The 7,660-nt window shown below is 31.7% G+C and overlaps 1 protein-coding gene across 5 annotated transcripts in view; it reads left to right on the forward strand.

The window, feature by feature from the left end:
- Positions 1-5,861, forward strand: part of LOC106877521 (retinoblastoma-associated protein) — an 82,510-nt gene extending 76,649 nt beyond the window's left edge. For all 5 annotated transcript variants that reach the window (XM_052966334.1, XM_052966330.1, XM_052966331.1 and 2 more), the window contains exon 31: positions 548-5,861. The gene's annotated coding sequence lies outside the window, so the exon portion shown is untranslated. The remainder of the gene's footprint in view (positions 1-547) is intronic.
- The last annotated feature ends 1,799 nt before the right edge of the window (positions 5,862-7,660 follow it).

Raw genomic sequence — 7,660 nt, forward strand, 5'->3', positions numbered from 1 at the left:
GGCACATAAAAGACACCATTTCGAGCGTGGCCGTTTTCGTGCGGGTGACACGTAAAAGCACCCACTACACTCTCTGAGTGGTTGGCGTTAGGAAGGGCATCCAGCTGTAGAAACTCTGCCAAATCAGACTGGAGCCTGGTGTTGCCATCCGGTTTCACCAGTCCTCAGTCAAATCGTCCAACCCATGCTAGCATGGAAAGCGGACGTTAAACGATGATGATGATGGTGTAGTTATTCAACATTGAAGTTACTGCACTTTCAGTAATTCTCATTGGAGTTGTTCCAATTTGCTCACTAGTATGTGTTGTCAGATCTTCCATAATCTTTCAGATGCTATAATTTTGTTGTTGTTGGGGTGGGGCTAAATTTTTCTGTAATCCTTCGTCAAAAACGGGCCTGTTCTTTACTATTTTGAGATTGCTAGAAATAAATGATAGAGAACTGAATGAAAGGAGAAAGAAAGAAAAATTTCTATTTTACTTTATTGAATTTAATAGATTTGTATGTCAGTATAATCCAGCTTATAATATTCTATCTTTAATTGCAGCTCCTGTTATAAAACTTGAAGTATTTTGTGACCATCGATGCTGCTTACTTCTGTAAACTATCTTCCATTTGGTAAACCAGGCCGTTTTAGCAGCAAACTTTAATTCTATCTCTTAGAAGCCCTCTTCTGCTTTTTCAGTTTCCAATAGCCTAGTGACATTTCTCTGTTGTGCTCTTGTTAACATTCCAGCATAAACTTGCTATTTTTTCTGCTAACTCTGTTCTGAGTGGATTACTCTTTGAACGCTGCTGGAGAATATCTGAACAGAAAAAAATCTATTAAGCAAATCTTATTTGATTGAATCAAGCAAACAGAAGCAAAGCATCACTTGATATAAACTCTAATACGTTGAATGGTTTGGAAATGACAAATTTTAGAATATATCACACTTGCCACAAATTCAATTTGTTGAAACAATGTTAAAACTGATAATTTATTTTAGATGACAATGAAATGATAATATTATTATTATTAATAATAATAATAATGATGATGATGATGATGCTGATAGCTGTAGTGTGATCATTATTGTGAACATGGTTAGAGATGAATTCAGAAACTAAATGGTGCTTTTGAAATTGAAAAATTGATTGAAAATTTTAATTATTATTTTAAATATATAATTAACAATTTTAAATGTGGACAACAAGTTAAAATGAGTTGAGAGGAAATGTGTCTTATATATGTGATTTTTTTTTTTTGGATGTGTAACAGTTGTTTTAAAAAAAACTTAGCTGCCCTTTGTTACGATGTCAGTTTTCTAACACCAATTTAGTTATGAAGAAAGTTAAAAATTCACTTCATTAAAATGACATTCACAAAGCTTCTGTATTATTTATTGCAAAATTCTGTATATGTTAGTGAGGAAGATCTGGACTCCAGAATAAATTTTCTTTTAATATATTATATTTAAGTATATTAAATGTCTAAATATCTGTTTCATTTATTGGTGTTTCTTATTTTATCTTATGATTATTATTTTTACAGAGTGAAAATAAATAGATATAATGCTCTCTCAAATGTATTATACCAGTACACTTCTCTTTGTTTCAAGTATAAACATTTTTACAATGTTCAATCCTAGGTTAACCAACAAGAAACTAAAATTATTGTTTTTTATCTCCAGCTCTCTTACTTTAAATCTTATTTGCTGGTAATATTGTATTTTGAAAGTAGATGAAGATCAATCAATCAATCATAGTATTTGTCTGAGATTTTACTTTTCTCTTGTGTTAAACATTGTTGAAATATGCCACAGTAAATGTTTCCAAACATTTACTTCAATCATGTATATTTTGTTTTCTTTTACTCACTGTTCAGGTGCTGTTCAGCAGAACGCATCAAACGTATTTGCTTCTTATGTGTAAACTTTATATGATTGTTCAATATTTTCACTAGATGTATACTTTCAATCACATTTTTGTTATCAAAACTAGCCTGTATGTGGCTTTTTAAGCATAGACTTCAACACATGGCTAGTAAAGTTAGACTATTATAACATTTCTATTACATTAAATGGTCAAAATACTGATCAGTTAATTGAAAAATGATAATTTAGTCACCTTTTAACATTATAAACAGCACAATTGTGATTAAAATTCTGTGTTTCCATGATGAAGTTTCATACAATATCTGATACTTGCTGACTATTAACTCTTTGATTGCAAATGAAATTATTTTTATTCTTTGTAAGTTCTCCAGTTATCTTCAGCTGCCATTTACTTATTCTGTTCTATAATTACATATTATATACAAAGTCCTAAATAATATGTTTTAATTAACTATACCATGTAATTATCATAAAAATGAGTTCAGTCTCATTTTTAGAACTTAGTATATGATATGTAAATACAGTAATATGGCTCCTTGTTTCTTAGAGTAACAATATTGTAATTGAAGACAACTGGAGAATTCTTCTTATTCTAGTGTTTCTTTTAAAATACACATACAGGAAATTAAATGAAATTGAAAAATATATAGTTATGAGTCAAAAAGCATCATATATTACATGTGTAATATTTTATTGAAAAAGTGAAATTTGAAAACCGATTTTTTTTATTAGTGAAAATAGCATTGGTGTTTTCTAACTATACAAGTAATTTTTTATTCTATTATACAGTTGTTAATTTTAACATAATTTTTATTTAATTTTTTTTATACCTCATTTCTTTTTTCTCTTTTTCTTTTGTTTTTGTACCACTCTGATCATTATGGTGCCTGTAAATGTTTCAAACCTCAGTGCAATCCTTTGACCATATTTTGAACTTGCAGTATTTTTCTCTCATGCCTCCTGCCACTAGATTCTTCAGCTATCACTACCTCATTAAAATATACAAAACCAACCATGGTAATTCTTGCCTTGCCATTCTCAAATGTGCCTATTGGCAAACTCTACTTCTAGTAATTGATTTTATCTTCAGCAGGATTTTTAAGTAAAATTTCCTTCCTTTTCCATATTTTTAATATTTAGTTTTGATAGTGGCTTGTGTTAAAGTTTTGTCTTTTTATACACATATATTATTTTACTTTATTGTAAAGTTGTTTGTAGTTGTATTCACCTACCACATTCCTGCTCCAATTTTTAATATTGATAATTTTTTTTCTATTTACCAAGTTACAACACCATTACTAAATTAGCTAAACCAAAATGTGTTGTTACTGTGATAGCTAAATGTGTCATTATTAAGTTAGTTAAACTGATTTGTTGCTAAGTTAACTAATTCATGCCAATAAGGTCACAACAACCCTAAGCTGACTTAGTTTATTGTACTTTACCAGTTGACGAGATTGAACCATGCTGGCATGGTTTTACAGCAAACTCTCTCTACACCATACTTAAGTAAGTAAAATACCAAACTGATTTACATTGATTTCCTATTCTTTTTTGTTTATGTTCTTGAATAAAAGTAGTTTATATTCCCCCGATAGATATGATTGCTAGCTTATTATCCAGGGAACCATATCCTGTTGAAGTTTTTGTCAGATGGTAAAGGATTTAATTAACACTCCAACATATTACTTCCTGAATAACTGGGTTTAACCCTTTGACATTTAAACTGGCCAAATCAGGCCAAAATATTTTACCTGTTTTGCGATCAAATTGACATTAGGAAGGGCATCCAGCCATAGAAACCATGCCAAAACAGACCGGGAGCCTGAAAAGCCCTTCAGCTGGTCAGCTTCTGTCAAACCGTCCAACTCATGCCAGTATGGCAAACGGACATTAAATGATGATGATGATGATGATGATGATGATGATGACCAGATCCAAACTCTCACACCTACCCTACAATGGTACTCTAAAAGTAAACAATCACATCATTGAAGTCTCAAAGTTATGAGATAATGTATGATTAAGTTGAAACAGTGTGAATGCATAAGCATTACATTATGATAGAATAATCTGAATGCTAAAGGGTTAAAGAATGACTTAATTATGAACATTTCCATGGAAACACTATACTCTGTTACATCTTATAGAGAAAAAAAATGTTTGTATCTCAATTCTTTTCCTGATACTAACCACCAATAGCCGGAATATTTCTTATTAGCCAAGGCAAGTTGAGTGATGTATATCCAGTTTTTAAATACATTGCAGTTTTATTGATGGAACTCTTTAAACCAGTATATTTTAAATTAAAAACAAAACAGAAAAGGAAATACAATAAACCCTGTTTTAAATTACTTTGATACTATTATCACCTAATTCATCCTTTGCTTGTGCATCATTCCAGTATTCTAAACAATCTGTACTACTGTTGGCATTAGACCAATCTGTGTAAAATGTTGTTTACTATAAAGATCTTTACTCAGCAGTAATAGGTTTAAATACATTTCACAGTATCTTATTGTTTCCACATTCCATTTTTTTTATTCACCTTCAAATCACTTTTCCTTTCATTCTCAATATGAAATGGTTGTAGGGGTGAACTGAGTATAACTTCATAGTTGCAAGCTACATTTTGTTGCCAAGTTACTTCCTTAGCATTCATTCATTCATTCATTCAGTCATCCATCCATCCATCCATACTTTCTTCTTGTTTTGCTTCTCATCATCATTACTGGCTTCTGAGTGGTGGATGGCAGAAATGGAAGAGCAATTGATTAACTGCCTTCCAATATTTAGATGCATTCTTTTTTTATGTTCTGATTTCAAATTCTATCAAGATTGACTTTGCCTTTCATCCTTTTGGAGTGAATAAAATAATAACAATCAAATTCCAGGCTTGACTGTACCTTTTCTCAGGATTTGTAACCTTGTCCCTATGTTAGAAATAATTTATCAGTGAATTTAGTGTAAAATGGATATTTTTCCATTATTCTCATATGCTATTTGTTCTTTCAATTAACAAGGACAATTGACCAAGTTAGCCAAATCAGGATGTAAAGCCCCTGATCATTTACCTATAAAATACCTAGTTAGTATCAAGTTACCATACTTCACATCCTTCTACAACAATTAAAACTTAACCCCTGTCCTTGGTGAAGACTATAAAACTACAATTAACATGGTTTATCAAAACACAATAACAGCTGTTAGTACCCATTTCAAGACTTTTAAGTATTTGATCTCTCTTCCTGCCTAAATATGTTAATTAATGGTGTCTCTGAGTGAGAAAGTAAAAAAGGTTACTTCTTTTTAATCCATTACAATCTATGAGGTTATTAGAGGAAGATGGATTTAAGGATTTGAAAGATATATATGTGTGTGTGTGTGTGTGTATTTCTTTAATATCAGAAAGCTATTTTGCTCAGAAGTAGAGTGCCAAGTTTTAAGACTTTGTCTTTCAGAGATCGTCTTTTCAATATTGACTCACACACAGTGTACATTATACAAACTAAAGGAAGGTTTTACAATGAAGTATTATTGGGTTGTGGTATACAGCTCAATTCTGTAACATTACTTTTTTTTTTCCTTATTTTTTTTCTTTAATGAAATTTTATTCATTCTCTGCTGTTAATCCTGTTGTTTCTGTTGGCAGTTGGGTGTCATTTTGGACCCTAACAATGATCTAACTCCATATCTGGTTCCATAAAATAGTTGTTGGTACTTTATAATATTTCTGTAGGTTTGGAATTCATATGTTGACTCATTTTCAAGTTAACAAAGTTTTCCTAATCACAATTACTAATTAAACTGATTTCTATTCCTAACATCACAATGACTGTGTGCCATGTTGACAGTGTTGGTATTTTCCTTCACCAGGTGTCATCACTTCTGCTCACTGTGACACCTGATATTCAAATCTTCCCAATACAAATGTATTTATTTATTGAACTATTGATGAAATAAAGCAATTAAATGCCTTGAAAATATTTTGTTCTTAATATAAAATCTTTTCTTGTTAACACAAAGACAAACTCTCAGTATGTTAAATCTTAGATATTCTATTGAACTCCTTGTTGTAAGTGTGTTTTATTCACTTAGATAGTATTGGTCTCACACCATGCTTTCATTTGTCTCTTCCTGAAAAGTTAGCAGCCACATCAACTACATGGTATCTTTAAATCAAAAGTTTTAAGACATTTGAAGATGTAAAATAATGAACTAATGCTTCACTTGAACATCTATCTTTCTATTCTGTGCTAGTGTGTCACTGAGGGTGTCTCTCTGCTCAGGTAGCTAGAAATAACAAGCAAACTTCCCCCAAATCATTCTAAACCATCTTAAAAAATAAGGTAAGACACATTAATTAATGTAGTCCAGAGTACAATGTTATTTCTATAAAAAAAAAAAAAGAAACGGTCTTCACTGGTTATAGCTCTACTCAGGGCTGATTTATGACTAAACAACATCTGTGTTTGGTCTAGCAGAAGTGATTGATTGAGGTTGTCTTTGGATAACTTGCTTTTTGCTTGTATGTCTCTTTCACCTATAATTGCCATTGATTCTAATGAGTTATCAAGCACAGGAAACTCAACCAACTAATTGCTTCAGACAGGTGACACATTTCACTTGCAATATTATCTTTATGTTCTGGTATTAAAAAAAATATTCTGAGTATTAAACATTGATAAAGAATTAATTGAAAGGAAACTAACATATTATTTTGAGAAATATAGCAAAAGTGAATTCAAAGACCCAGTATTTCTAATATTTTGGAAGGATCATCATAGGTCGTTGAGGAAGTCTTAATAATTTGCCTACCCAGAGCATTTTCATAAATTTGTCTTAACCATCCATGCTTGTTTTCAGACTTTTAGTTAGCCCTTGTTTCATATGTTTTGAGTAATGTAAAGCTGTCCTTTCATAAGGCTCACAGTACTCTGCTAGTTGAAATGAATTGGGAATGTGTATCATATATAATGTATGGATACAAGGGAAATATGACCTGTGTATCAGCAGTGATACAAAGGGCAGGCAAAAGGTTAAAAATAAAGGTGCCTAGTTACTACAGCAACTCTAATTAATCTAAACCTTTCAAACAAGTAGTTGTTTCATAAACCATGGGATATTTCTTCCTCATGAAACATGACTACAATCATACCTACATTAGATTCAGGTTCATAAAGAAAGGAAAATAGAAGTGATATTCAAGATTTTCCTAAACAAGTAATATGCTTGTTTTTATTGGAAATTGAAAACTGGGCTATGTATTAATGCATTTATGGGCTAGTGCCACATATGTATATATGATAAGTAGCCAACCAGCCCTATTTTCTGTGTGAAGAGAATAACATTTGCTTATAAACTATAGGTTAGTCAAATGGATCACGTGTGTCCGGCTGCTATTTCTTTTCGTTCTTGGACTCCCCAAGCTCGCATGTACTTCTTTGCCCCTCCTGTTTGTGTTTCACAGCGTTCAATACATACACACTTCACGTCTGGCTCTACAGCCTTTTTGCTTGTTTGTTTATTCACCGTTTCGTTTTCCGTCCGCCACTACCCTCCACGAAAATAATTTAATTTGTGTTCGTGGGAAGAACCATTTCAACGATGTGTACTGCCTTAATTCTTCAAAACGGTGGTGTTTTAATGGTGGCAGCTGATGAAGGAGATGTTTCTATGTGGCTTGCTTGTTTGTTGTACCTTGTTTATCATTTTGTCCATGTTCTTTTGCCATGTCATGTACCCAATTATGTATCTATATGTACATGTAGATGAAGGTATGT

This window comes from Octopus bimaculoides, chromosome 3, assembly GCF_001194135.2.
Source record: "Octopus bimaculoides isolate UCB-OBI-ISO-001 chromosome 3, ASM119413v2, whole genome shotgun sequence".
Taxonomy (NCBI): domain Eukaryota; kingdom Metazoa; phylum Mollusca; class Cephalopoda; order Octopoda; family Octopodidae; genus Octopus; species Octopus bimaculoides.